Below are 15,747 nucleotides of genomic sequence, written 5' to 3' on the forward strand. Positions count from 1 at the left end.
ACGTATGAAAATTCCAAAGTCTCAAAATGATTTAGAGGCAGGGTTGAGTAGCACAAGAAAACTTTTGTTGAGTGCGCAGTGTTTGACCGTTATAAAGATGGTTAAACTTCGTGACGAACTTTTATTTCATATGATTTTTAAAAAAGTGATCAAAACTAATTACAAAGTACCTATATAATCCAATTAAAAAATTAATAAAAGTAGTTTTTATTAGGGTAGTTTAAACTAAATGTATTTTTACCTTGCTTATCTTTGTCGTACTTTATTTGTCTTGAAAATTAATTGTTTACTTTAAATTAATTGAATAACGTATGTACTTAATTTTATGACATCAATTAACAATACAACATCGTCTAAAAAGTGCGTGCTTTTGAACTAAACGTGGATATCCTCTATAGAAGAAAATTTTTCTAGAGAATATGTTCTGTTTGTATATGAACCCCTTATAATAGAAACTAAACTCTTACACTTTTTATTTTTTATATTTATTTTCATAATTAACTTTCAAAATCTTCCTGTATTATACTCTAACTTTTGACTTTTCCATTATGTACATTGTAATTAAGTTATTTAAATACACATTAAAAAAAGTAGTTGTGTTTCTGTTTTTTGTAAAACGTGTTAGATATGTGAGTAAAACTTGTCAACGCCATTGTAATTTATTCAAGGTTCATGAAGCAATTGGTAATATAGTAATAAAAGACAGACACACTCTACAAACCGTTTAAATAGAGAGAAATATGCACAAAATTTATAAAGTTTGAACAGTGTTCGGTATTTGCGACTAACCGAGAAAGATAAGGACATCTTTCTCTTCCTTGTTGTAGGTATACCGATTACTAGATTTATTTTTCCAGTAATAAACAACAAAGTAAACGATTTACCTATTTTTGACTTTATAATCTTAAATCGGTAAAATTAAACTGAAGAATTTGAATAAATATACTCGACATGTTCATCAGATAATGCATTTTTACTTGTGTGGCGTAAAAAGAAAAATTTCCTACAAAGAAATGTGTAATTTGTATGTTCGGCGAACTTTTTGCCTTACCTGTATATTATTATGAAAAAACGTCGGAAACTGTAAAGGGTCAAATATAGGTGAATCAAACAAAGACCTGTAGGTACAAATAATATATATATATNAAATTTGTTAATTTCTGCATTTATTAGTTTGTAGGGGCTAAATTCGGAAATTAACGAATCAACGTTGAAAACATCGTCATTGTTTCAGTGTTTTGGGGTGGTTGTCGTTTACTTTTAATATTTTTTAAATGAAAAAGGGGTTCTTTTGTTGTTAAGATTAGTCTACTTATTTCGAGCGTCATTGTCTGTCTCTTAATTTCCGAATACTTGCTCTCTTTAACAATGGTATACTTGAACGGTCGACCGAGAGAACAAGACATTTCCCTAGTTTCAATAAATACCAATTATAAATTTGTTTTAAATAGTAATGCATGATCTTTATATAAATTATACTTTTTTGAAGTTATATCACAAGGAGAATGTGTTTGCTTCTTCATCCTGTAAAATGTAGTACTTAATTTAGGAAAATAACGACTCAAATAAAGCTGAAAGCCCTTTCATTGCCTGTAACCTATACGATCATCAAGGTAATTGTTTTGAAGATTAATGCCTGACGTTTTTGTAAATTAAACTTTGTTGATCTTGTATTATATGGAGAATTTCTCTGCTTCTCCATTTTGTAACATGTGAGATCTAATTTCGGAAAATAACTACTCAAACAAATCTGAAAGCCCATTCATAGCACTTCAGTTATACGACCACCGAGGTGATCGTGGTCTACCTCTTTTAATTTTTTTTTAACAACAAAGGCACCACTGGTTGGTGAAATTAGTGAACCTTATTTATATCGTAATTGTAAATTTTTTATTCCCAGAATACTTGCTCTCTTTAATATTCCCAATCAGTAATTAAAACATTGTCTCGAATATTAATGCACTGTTTTATCAATTAACCCTTTTTCACCTTGTACTACAATGAGAATGTGTTAATTTCTGTATTTAATAGTTTGTAGGGTGTATTTCGGAACTTAACTAATCTAGGTTGAACGCATCTTCATTGTTGCAAAGCTCTTCGACTATCAGGATGGTTGTGGTTTACTTTCAATATTTTTTAAATGAAAAAAAGACTTCTTTTATCTTTAAGATTAGTCTACCTTATTTCGAGCGTCATTGTCTGTCTTTTATTTTCCGAATACTTGCTCTCTTTAACACTGGTATGCTTGAACAGTTGACAGAGAGACGAAGACATTTCCCTAATTTTTAATACAAATAGCAATTATAGATTTGTTTTAAAGAGTAATTCCTAATCTTTATATACGTTAAACTTTTTTGAACTTGTATTACATGGACAATGTGTTTATCTTTTCATTCCATAAAATGTGGGGTGTAATTTCTGAAAATAACGCCTCCAACAAAGCTAAAAGCCCTTCCATTCCTTTTAAGCCACACAATCATCGATACTTACCCTCTTTAATAATTCTAAACTGTAAAATAAAATTTGCCTTAAATATTAATGCATTTTTGTTCGTAAAAACCTAAGAGATAGTTTGTCAGGGGCTCTAAGGGTTATTTACCGAAACTATCTAATATTAGTTTATTATTTTCCAGGGGAACTTGATCTTCTCCCACCCTAATTTTTGGTATACTAACTCAACGAGGCATTTATGATAAGATTCTGCTTATAAAATAGTTTGTTAGGGGGTCTGACGGTTATTTACCGGATACGAAACCATCCAATACTAATTTATTATTATGCAGGGGATGTTGTTCTTGTTCCACCATAATTTGTGAATTTTAGTTTAGACTCGTCTAAGAAATAGTCAGGGGGCCTGAGGGTTATTTACGGGGTGTGAAAATTTCCATACTAGAGTAACATTCTCTCATCTTGTATTACAAGAAAAATGTGTTAATTTCTTTATTTAATAGTTCGTAGGAGCTGATTTCAGAAATTAACGAATAAAAGTTTAAAACATCTTAATTGTTTCAAAGCTTTTCGGTTATCGGGCTGGTTGTAATTTACTTTTAAAATACTTTAAATTAAAAAAGGCTGCTTTTGTCATTAAGATTATAGTACCTTATTTCGAGCGTCATTGTCTGTCTTTTATTTACCGAATACTTGCTCTCTTCAACAGTGATATGCTTGAACGTTCGACCGAGAGAAGAAGACGTTTCCCTAGTTAAAATATAAACAGTAATTATAGATTTGTTTTAAAGAGTAATTCCTGATCGTTATATAAATTAAACTTTTTTGAACTTGTATTATAAGGACAATGTGTTTATCTCTTCATTCCATAAAATATGGGATGTAATTTCTGAAAATAACGCCTCTAATAAATCTGGAAACTCTTTTATTGCTTTTAAGCTACACGATCATCAAGGTGGACCCTATTTGTTGCTGTCATTAATAGTTCCAAGCTGTAATTAAAAATTTGTCTTGGATACTCATGCATTTTTATTCGTAACAATCTAAGAGATAGTTTGTCAGGGGGTCTGAGGGTTATTTACCGGATGCCAAGCCCTCCAATACCAAGTTATTATTATGCAGGAGAAGTTGTTCTTGTCAAACAATTAAATGTGGTATTCTTATTTTGCGAGTAATTTATTATTATCCAGGGGAGGTTGTTTTTGTTCCACCATAATTTCTTGTATTCTAACGCTACGAGTAATTTAAGATTAGACTCGTCTGTAAAATAATTAGTCAAGGGATCTGAGGGTTATTTACGGGGTGTGAAAATTTCCATACTAAAATAACACTTCCTCATCTTGTATGAAGAAAAATGTGTTAATTTCTGTATTATTATAGTTCGTATGAGCTGATTTCGGATATTAACGAATCAACGTTGAAAGCATCTTAATTGTTTCAAAGCTGTTCGGTTGTCGGGGTGGTTGTAATTTACTTTTAATATTTTTTAAATTAAAAAAAGGCTGCTTTTGTCGGTAAGATTAGTCTACCTTCTTTCGAGCGTCGTTGTTTGTCTTTTATTTTCCGAATGCTTGCTCTCTTTAACACTGGTATGCTTGAACGGTCGACCGAGAGAAGAAGACATTTCCTTAGTTTTAATATTAACGGCAATTATAAATTTGTTTTAAAGAGTAATTTCTGACCTTTGTATAAATTAAACTTTTTTGAACTTGTATTACAAGGACAATGTGTTTATCTCTTCATTCCATAAAATGTGGGGTGTAATTTCTGAAAATAACGCCTCGAATAAGGCCCTTCCTTTGCTTTTATGCTACATGATCATCGAGGTGATTATGTTTTTTTTTAATAAGAAATGCCCGTTTTGTCCTTAAAAATAGTGGACCTTATTTCGATCGTAATAATGTATCTTTTAGTATCGGAATACTTGCCCTTTTTAATATTTCTAAACTGTAATTAAAAATTTGCCTTGACTCCAAAATAAGCAGCCTAAAAAGTTTATTTTGAAATTTCATTGCACAATTAAATTCTATTTTTAATGTTTCAAACAAAACTTAAATTTGACTTGAAATAAAATTGTTTAACTCTTGCAAAATGACATCAGTTCTTGTTACGCTGCATTTTATTTTTTAAATACCCAACAAACTTATTTTAGAAATACTTTATGTTTTATGTTGAAAAAAGTCTGCACTTTTTGGTGTTTAAAACAGATTTTAAATTGGACATAAAATAAGCAAGCTACTGCCCTGTAAACTTATGTAATAGTCCTATTTTTGCTTGGATTTTTTAACAATATGAAACTTTTATTTTGGAAATTTATAAATATTTTTTGAATACCTAAAACAGTTCAATTCTTGCAAAGTAACATCGGTTTTTGTTAAGTTGAATTTTATTTTTGAAAAACCCAAAAAACTTGTTTTAGAAGCTCCTTAAGGCGTTTTATATAAAACAGTCAAAGTTTCAAATTTATTTTAGAATAAATCTAAACTAAGCGAATTAAAACCGTACAATGGGACGTCTGTTTTTTTAAAATAGAGAAAAAAGGAAGTGAATATTATACTTGCATTTTTGGATCATTTACAAATTTTAGTTTGGAAGGTCGCAATTTTTTTTTGCATTTTGGGCTATTAAATCTGATTTCAAATAATTGAGCTACTCTCTATACGGTAAGTTTNCTATGTAAACAAAAGTGGTTTTATTGAAAAAAAGCTTAGAGATGTGCAAAATGGTTTTTCAAAAGTATTTAAATACAAAATCCAAACACTTTTTTGATTTGCTATTTTACAAGTTTTTCCATATCAATAGTGGTGATTGCACTATATCACCAGCTGCGAAAATTAAGTATGATTTATATTTTTCTGTTTGAAGTGATTGAGATATAGTTTTTCTATCTTTATGTTATTGTTTCAGTTTAGCAACAAATAATTCTTTTATATGCTTCCTTATTTGCCTTTGTGATCCGTTTTAATTGGATAAAAGTCACTGATGACAAAATAGTTTGCTTAGCGTGAAAGATCAGAGCCAAAATAGGGTTGCAAGTAATTTTATGGATGTAAAATCAATATCAATCATTTTATATCAAAATATTTAGAACCGCATTTTGTTTCTGATCTTTTACACATTGTAATAAGAGAAAGAAATGGAAACCATAGTTTTTTTAGCTTTGGGTTCGTCTAATAACTGAAGTTTTTAGAATCGCATTTGTTAGACCACTATATCTTGTAGTTTTCAGTTTTACACAGCTGGCGTGTATCAATTCGATATTGTTTTGGGGGCTGTTTTGTCGTAATTCATAGAATTTCGTAGTTCCTTCCTGATTTGTCAGGTGCTGATATCAATTTGGAACTTCAAAATTCCATGGACCATGACATTGAACCCGGAAAACAATATCGATTCAATGTTTTAATTTATCCATTTCCAAGGAGTTTAGAATTTTTTGAGCTCTCTTCAGTTAAATAATTAGAAGGCATTCATGGAATGTCGTTTTGCCCCCTATTTAAGCTTCTAATACCTTCAATAGCTAACGTTAGCAACTTTTATTCATCATTTTATACAATGTTTAATCGGTGATACTAGCAAAACTTTAAAATGCAAAAATGTATTTTGCCTTTTACAAACAGGAAATGCATTTGGAAAAGTATTTTAAATAATGCTAAAACAATTTCCTGTGATATTGAACCATTTGTATTTCAATTTGACTTTTTGCACTTTAACTTCTCTTTGTGTTGAATTCTTACGTTGAATTTTAGCTTTTTGATGTAACTTTTTATTTAACGTAAAAACTTTTTGTTTGTTTATTGTATTCAATTGAAATTAATGTCATTAATTTGATTGTGCCTCTTTTTACACATGTTTACGATATTTGGTTTTCAATACTTTTGTTCTTAAAATAAGTCAACATTTACCTTTGAATGCATGTATTTCATTTTCGATGTACCTACGTGTTTAATAATTTGAATTTGTGGATTTAGTTATACATTTTTTTTATTAGCAACATTTTTCTAGTTAAGGGTAATCCTTGGGTATTTAAATATAAATACAACTCTTGTTGATTACTTACCTTATATTTTAGGATACTTTGTAATCAGTTTAAGGAAATATGAAAAAATATCAGCAGGATAACGTAAAGAAGGCAATAAAACCACTTTAAAAATTGATCTTTATTTATATTCAAATGATTTATGTATTTATATATTTATAGAAGCTCTAGAAATATGAACGGTTAAAATATGCGAGGGATTATGAACTTGAAATTGTAAGTTGTTTTAACTATTACACATTGAAACATTTGTTATTGATTAATTTTTTTCTTCGAATGATTCAGAGTTTAGATGGTAATAATTATAGATTGATATTCCAATACGTCCTTTAACCACCGAGGAGTTTTCCATCTTCTTCAGAAGTAGGAAAATGAATTAATTTAGATTATGAACCTGGAATTGTAAGTTGTTTTAACTATTACACATTGAGACATTTGTTANCTAGTTTTATAAAACTGTTCTTATAAATATTCTATCATGGTAATGGTAATAAACCAGGGGAAATCAGGGGATTTATTTTGGGGAGAAAATGATAGGAAAAAGTGTTATAGTATGAGACTGCAATGATAGACTGCAAATGCGTGTGAGGGTGAGACAGAGACTGATAAGGGTAATGAGAGAGACCAAGAATGTACGAGGGTTAACTGCAATGTTGCTGTCAACCCTTATGTTGTATTCTTGTTCTTTCCCATTGCTAACGTGGGTGAGTGCGAAAGGAGGGGTGTGAGTTAAGTATGAGAATGAAATGAGAAATTGGAAGTACTTGTGAGGGTAAGGGTTTGAGTGAGGAAGAAAGGTAAAGAGAGAAACAGAACAGGGAACAAATGTCTGATAGGGATTAAGTGTAAGAATGAAAATGCCTGTGGGTATGTGTGTGAGAAAGTGAGGAAGAAAGTTATTAAGAGAGGGAGAAACTAAGAATGCTTGAGGGTTAATTGTCACAGTCATATTAACTCTGTTGCATTCTTAGTCTCTTTCATTACTAAGTGGGGGTAAGTACGAATGTGTGAGAGAAAGTACTAGTGAAAGGTAATGAGAGAGACTGAGAATGCATGAGGGTTAACTGTCAGAGTCCTATTAACCCTCCTGTATTCTTAATCTTTCTCATTACTAAGTGAGGGTAAGTACGAATGTGTGAGAAAATGGGTGAGAGAATGTACTAGTGAAAGGTAATGAGAGAGACTGAGAATGCATGAGGGTTAACTCTCATAGTCCTCTTCATCCTCCTGCATTCTTAATCTCTTTCATTACTAATGCGGGTGAGTGTGAATGTGTGAGAGAATGTGTGTGCGAATGAGCGTGAGAATGCGTGTGAATGCGTGTGTGAATGCGTGTGAGAATGTGTGTGTGAATGTGGGGAGGGGGCGGGGATACTGGGGAAGGGGCAGATACACCAAATAAAAGAATGAAAACCCATGTTATCGTTTTATTTTCAAATAAAAAAAGGACAAAAATGAATTTTTCACGTCTACCAGGTTTAGTGCGAAAGGTTTTGTGATTCGAAGACCGTCCGGGACAAGGCCCAGACGTTGGATTTTCAAGTTCGAACTGGAAGTCTCCAGTGCACGAAATTTGGAAGTTTCGAGATGCTGAGTTTCAGAAACCCCGAAATACGTATCCCAAAAGTCTCCAGAACGAAAGATGCCGAGCACCTCTCGTTTTGGAGGCCTTGAGATTCGAATTTCGAAGTTTCCAAGACTCAGAATCTCGAAATTTCCAAGATTCCGGGTATTGGAGGCTTCCAAGTTCGAAACTCGAAGCTCCAGAACACTCCCGACCGATATCACACGCGACACACCGATGTCTTCTGAGAGACGGTGAAGGAACAACGGCGACGCCCAGAAGTAGTAGCTCCTGAGAGACAGTGAAGAACGACGTCCATCCTGATGGTCGTACTGCAACAAAAATAAAATTCCCTTGTTGTAAATCAAAAGTTAAAAAAAAGTTTTCTGATTAATCGTTTTACAAATTGTAATACAAACTAAACATGGAAGAATTATTTTTAACTAGAAAGAAAAAAAGGAAGACAAGCAAAAGGCATTTAATAAGCATAAGAAATGTGTAATTGAAATGTTAAATACAATTAAAAAGAAAAGTGATCCAAATTAATTGTAAAAAGACTAGAGAAAATAACAGAAAGCTACGATAAAGTGAAATGTGTTCTTGTAAATTTAAACAAAAGTCTGTGTGAAACAGAAATAAATACGACAAAAGTTTTCACGTGGAAATAATGTTATGAATGAAAATAAAAACACGATAACTTAATCAAAACTAAGAAAACAAGTATGATCCTTGCATTTCTATATCTGTTAGAAATAAAAACAAACTATTATTTCGAACTGATCTCGTTAAAATGCATACATTCAATCATATAAATAGTTTTGACATCGTTCACCAATATGATTTTTTATAAAAAGTATTACTGATCAGAATAGGAGCAACTTGAACATTTACTATTAAATTACAAATTAGAATGTGAGTTAATGTTCAATAAGTTGGTCCTTGTAATCAATAAAACATTTCATAAATCAATTATTATTGTATATAAGTGCTGTAAGTCACTGATAAGGAAATTATTAAAAATTAAATGTCGAAAAATTACCCCAAAGTTAAAAATTGCTTATCTCAAAAGATAGTTATGTTGAACTTCTGCAAATTTAAATACCAATACAAAAATAAAAAAGTAATATTCATAAACAAATGACAAGCTAGGTATTGAATAGAAAATGTCCATTAGTAATTCACCTGACGCGAAAACAGATGTAAAATTAATGAGAAGTTAATTAAGAAACTAAAGAAATGTAGGTATGTAAATAGGTATGTTAATTTGACAATTTGTGTTAAATAAAATTTAATAATTAATAAATAACTGATAAAAGTTTAATGTCTAATAAATGTTCAAAAAAATACTATGAATGATAAACAGAGGAATTTTTCATGAAAATAAACAAGACAGCATTTTAATTTCTGCAAGAAGTGAAAAAAAATTGTTATAAAAAGTAATAATTAAGAACAAAAACAATTAAAGTGTTTCAGGACTGACAGTGTCTAACAAAAAATTTTTAAAGAAGTAATTATATGATAGATATTTACAAAATCGGCCACCATACATTCCGAATGCCAGCAAAGATTTGAATTTTAATAAATGTAATATAATAAGAACAAACTTCACATATTGCAAAACCTCAATTAGCTCACAAATAGTTTAAATTCAATGTATAATCTACTTAAACCATTTACAAGCACAAACATGCGTGGCTTTATGTACAGAAAAAATATTCTAAAATAAAATATCTGTGTATAACAAAAATAATTCCAAAAATTACTCTTTACCCTAATCTAGCTAAATAAACAACACTTTGTAGGACTTTGCATTGAATTTTGAATTCCTCTACTTCTAAAAAGGCCCAGAAAGTTTACTGAATTGTATTATATTTGATTAATTTTGTAATTTGTAATGTACTCCTTTTTTTGATATTACGAAAACCAGATGCAACTTTTCGTAGATCTGTAGTTTCCTTTAAAATTTAAAATTTAGTTCAAAAATAGTTTGCACTCTTGAAAAGGGTATATTTCTATACACTCAAAATTTTAAAGGAACTTTCAGTTTTCCTATAGGATATTTCTAAGTTCTACATCTTAAAATAATTCTGTCTTTCAACTTACCATTTTCGTCGCTGAGTCCTTTTCCTGAAATGTGAGGGTCTGCTCCATCGTCGTGATGTAGATAATCCTGAACTCCTTGACTTCTGAAAAGGTCCAAAAAAAACATTGAATTGTATTATATTTATTTGTATTTTCAATGTAGGTCCAACTTCTTTTAATCTAACAAAAGTAACTGCTACTATTTGTAGATCTGCAGTTCCCTTATTTATGATTTAGTTCAAAAATAGATTACACCCCTGAAAAGGACACGTTTTTATATATTCAAAATCCTAATGGAACTGACACTTTTGCTACATGATATTTTTAAGTTCTATATCTCAAAATAATTCTGCGTTTTAACTTACCATCGTTGTTGCTGAGTCCTTTTCCTGAAATGTGAGGGACTGCTCCATCGTCGTGATGTAGATAATCCTGAACTCCTTGACTTCTGAAAAGGTCCAGAAAGAACACTGAATTGTATTATATTTATTTAATTTTGTATTTTTAATGTTGGCCCAAGTTCTTTTAATCTAACAAAAGTAAATGCTACTGTTTGTAGATCTGTAGTTCCCTTATTTATTATTTAGTTCAAAAATAGTTTACACCCCTGAAAAGGGCACATTTTAATACATTCAAAGTCCTATTAGAACTTCCAGTATTCCTACATGATATTTCTAAGTTTTACATCTCAAAATAATTCTGTGTTTCAACTTACCATCGTTATTGATGAGTCCTTTTCCTGAAATGTGAGGGACTGCTCCATCGTCGTGATGTAGATAATCCTGAACTCCTTGACTTCTGAAAAGGTCCAGAAAGAACACTGAATTGTATTATATTTATTTAATTTTGTATTTTTAATGTTGGCCCAAGTTCTTTTAATCTAACAAAAGTAAATGCTACTGTTTGTAGATCTGTAGTTCCCTTATTTATTATTTAGTTCAAAAATAGTTTACACCCCTGAAAAGGGCACATTTTAATACATTCAAAGTCCTATTAGAACTTCCAGTATTCCTACATGATATTTCTAAGTTTTACATCTCAAAATAATTCTGTGTTTCAACTTACCATCGTTATTGATGAGTCCTTTTCCTGAAATGTGAGGGACTGCTCCATCGTCGTGATGTAGATAATCCTGAACTCCTTGACTTCTGAAAAGGTCCAGAAAGAACACTGAATTGTATTATATTTATTTAATTTTGTATTTTTAATGTTGGCCCAAGTTCTTTTAATCTAACAAAAGTAAATGCTACTGTTTGTAGATCTGTAGTTCCCTTATTTATTATTTAGTTCAAAAATAGTTTACACCCCTGAAAAGGGCACATTTTAATACATTCAAAGTCCTATTAGAACTTCCAGTATTCCTACATGATATTTCTAAGTTTTACATCTCAAAATAATTCTGTGTTTCAACTTACCATCGTTATTGATGAGTCCTTTTCCTGAAATGTGAGGGACTGCTCCATCGTCGTGATGTAGATAATCCTGAACTCCTTGACTTCTGAAAAGGTCCAGAAAGAACACTGAATTGTATTATATTTATTTAATTTTGTATTTTTAATGTTGGCCCAAGTTCTTTTAATCTAACAAAAGTAAATGCTACTGTTTGTAGATCTGTAGTTCCCTTATTTATTATTTAGTTCAAAAATAGTTTACACCCCTGAAAAGGGCACATTTTAATACATTCAAAGTCCTATTAGAACTTCCAGTATTCCTACATGATATTTCTAAGTTTTACATCTCAAAATAATTCTGTGTTTCAACTTACCATCGTTATTGATGAGTCCTTTTCCTGAAATGTGAGGGACTGCTCCATCGTCGTGATGTAGATAATCCTGAACTCCTTGACTTCTGAAAAGGTCCAGAAAGAACACTGAATTGTATTATATTTATTTAATTTTGTATTTTTAATGTTGGCCCAAGTTCTTTTAATCTAACAAAAGTAAATGCTACTGTTTGTAGATCTGTAGTTCCCTTATTTATTATTTAGTTCAAAAATAGTTTACACCCCTGAAAAGGGCACATTTTAATACATTCAAAGTCCTATTAGAACTTCCAGTATTCCTACATGATATTTCTAAGTTTTACATCTCAAAATAATTCTGTGTTTCAACTTACCATCGTTATTGATGAGTCCTTTTCCTGAAATGTGAGGGACTGCTCCATCGTCGTGATGTAGATAATCCTGAACTCCTTGACTTCTGAAAAGGTCCAGAAAGAACACTGAATTGTATTATATTTATTTAATTTTGTATTTTTAATGTTGGCCCAAGTTCTTTTAATCTAACAAAAGTAAATGCTACTGTTTGTAGATCTGTAGTTCCCTTATTTATTATTTAGTTCAAAAATAGTTTACACCCCTGAAAAGGGCACATTTTAATACATTCAAAGTCCTATTAGAACTTCCAGTATTCCTACATGATATTTCTAAGNACAAGGAGAATGTGTTTGTTTCTATTCTGTAATATGTAGGATCTAATTTCAAAAAATAACGACATAAATAAGGCTGAAAGCTCTTTCATTGCTTTTAAGCTATACTATCATCGTGGTGATTGTGGTCTACTTTTAATATCTTTTTTAACAAGGCTGCATTTGTCGATTAGATTAGAAAACCTAGTTGCGTTTAGTAATTAAAAATTTGTCTTGAATACTAAGGCATTTTTGTATGAAATAACCCTTTTTTACCTTGTATTACAAGGATAATGTGTTAATGTCTGTATTTAATTGTTCGTAGGGGCTGATTTGGGAAATTAACAAATTACAGTTGAAAGCAGTTTCATTGTTTAAAAGCTCTCGATTATCGGGGTGGTTGTGGTCAATTTTTAATATTTTTTAAATAGAGAAATGATCCTTTTGTCATTAAGACTAAGTGATGGACTTTATTCGATCGTAATTGTGTATCATTCATTCTCAGAATACTTTAATAGTCCTAAACAGTATTAATTATTATTATTAATTATTATTTAGTTCAAAAATAGTTTACACCCCTGAAAAGGGCACATTTTAATACATTCAAAGTCCTATTAGAACTTTCAGTATTCCTACATGATATTTAAACCATTTACAAGCACAAACATGCGTGGCTTTATGTACAGAAAAAATATTCTAAAATAAAATATCTGTGTATAACAAAAATAATTCCAAAAATTACTCTTTACCCTAATCTAGCTAAATAAACAACACTTTGTAGGACTTTGCATTGAATTTTGAATTCCTCTACTTCTAAAAAGGCCCAGAAAGTTTACTGAATTGTATTATATTTGATTAATTTTGTAATTTGTAATGTACTCCTTTTTTTGATATTACGAAAACCAGATGCAACTTTTCGTAGATCTGTAGTTTCCTTTAAAATTTAAAATTTAGTTCAAAAATAGTTTGCACTCTTGAAAAGGGTATATTTCTATACACTCAAAATTTTAAAGGAACTTTCAGTTTTCCTATAGGATATTTCTAAGTTCTACATCTTAAAATAATTCTGTCTTTCAACTTACCATTTTCGTCGCTGAGTCCTTTTCCTGAAATGTGAGGGTCTGCTCCATCGTCGTGATGTAGATAATCCTGAACTCCTTGACTTCTGAAAAGGTCCAAAAAAAACACTGAATTGTATTATATTTATTTAATTTTGTATTTTTAATGTTGGCCCAAGTTCTTTTAATCTAACAAAAGTAAATGCTACTGTTTGTAGATCTGTAGTTCCCTTATTTATTATTTAGTTCAAAAATAGTTTACACCCCTGAAAAGGGCACATTTTAATACATTCAAAGTCCTATTAGAACTTCCAGTATTCCTACATGATATTTCTAAGTTTTACATCTCAAAATAATTCTGTGTTTCAACTTACCATCGTTATTGATGAGTCCTTTTCCTGAAATGTGAGGGACTGCTCCATCGTCGTGATGTAGATAATCCTGAACTCCTTGACTTCTGAAAAGGTCCAGAAAGAACACTGAATTGTATTATATTTATTTAATTTTGTATTTTTAATGTTGGCCCAAGTTCTTTTAATCTAACAAAAGTAAATGCTACTGTTTGTAGATCTGTAGTTCCCTTATTTATTATTTAGTTCAAAAATAGTTTACACCCCTGAAAAGGGCACATTTTAATACATTCAAAGTCCTATTAGAACTTCCAGTATTCCTACATGATATTTCTAAGTTTTACATCTCAAAATAATTCTGTGTTTCAACTTACCATCGTTATTGATGAGTCCTTTTCCTGAAATGTGAGGGACTGCTCCATCGTCGTGATGTAGATAATCCTGAACTCCTTGACTTCTGAAAAGGTCCAGAAAGAACACTGAATTGTATTATATTTATTTAATTTTGTATTTTTAATGTTGGCCCAAGTTCTTTTAATCTAACAAAAGTAAATGCTACTGTTTGTAGATCTGTAGTTCCCTTATTTATTATTTAGTTCAAAAATAGTTTACACCCCTGAAAAGGGCACATTTTAATACATTCAAAGTCCTATTAGAACTTCCAGTATTCCTACATGATATTTCTAAGTTTTACATCTCAAAATAATTCTGTGTTTCAACTTACCATCGTTATTGATGAGTCCTTTTCCTGAAATGTGAGGGACTGCTCCATCGTCGTGATGTAGATAATCCTGAACTCCTTGACTTCTGAAAAGGTCCAGAAAGAACACTGAATTGTATTATATTTATTTAATTTTGTATTTTTAATGTTGGCCCAAGTTCTTTTAATCTAACAAAAGTAAATGCTACTGTTTGTAGATCTGTAGTTCCCTTATTTATTATTTAGTTCAAAAATAGTTTACACCCCTGAAAAGGGCACATTTTAATACATTCAAAGTCCTATTAGAACTTCCAGTATTCCTACATGATATTTCTAAGTTTTACATCTCAAAATAATTCTGTGTTTCAACTTACCATCGTTATTGATGAGTCCTTTTCCTGAAATGTGAGGGACTGCTCCATCGTCGTGATGTAGATAATCCTGAACTCCTTGACTTCTGAAAAGGTCCAGAAAGAACACTGAATTGTATTATATTTATTTAATTTTGTATTTTTAATGTTGGCCCAAGTTCTTTTAATCTAACAAAAGTAAATGCTACTGNCCACATATTAGAGAATAAATTTACTAACGCCTTTTCTTTAAAATCCAAGTTTAAAAAAGTTTCAGTCATACAAAAATTCTTTAATTCTCAAAACAAATTATTAATTGCTCTTTATATTAAAACCAGAAAAATGTCTAGTTTTCTCGATCGACCGTTCAAGCATACATTGCATTAGTTTTGAAAACAAACGTTTAATTTCTATTTAATATATAAAAACGACCAAAATGGCTTGCTGTCGCGTCCAATAGATTCTCTTTGTAATACAAATTTAAATAAGTTTAATTTTAATACAAATAAGCCATTAGTTTTGAAAACAAACGTTTAATTTCTATTTAATATATTAAAACGACCAAAATGCCTTGCTCTCGCATTCGGTCGTTTAAGTACGAGGATGGATTGATAAGTTTCCGGCCTGACCAAGAAAAACAAGGTTTTTAAAAATTTTTTTTTTTTATTTCTCAACATAATCTCCTCCAAGGCTGATACATTTCTCATAGCGGTGTTCCAGTCTATTAATGCCATCTCTATAGACTGATTCGTC

The sequence above is a fragment of the Agrilus planipennis genome, unplaced genomic scaffold (genome assembly GCF_000699045.2).
Source record: "Agrilus planipennis isolate EAB-ADULT unplaced genomic scaffold, Apla_2.0 scaffold176, whole genome shotgun sequence".
Taxonomy (NCBI): Eukaryota; Metazoa; Arthropoda; class Insecta; order Coleoptera; family Buprestidae; genus Agrilus; species Agrilus planipennis.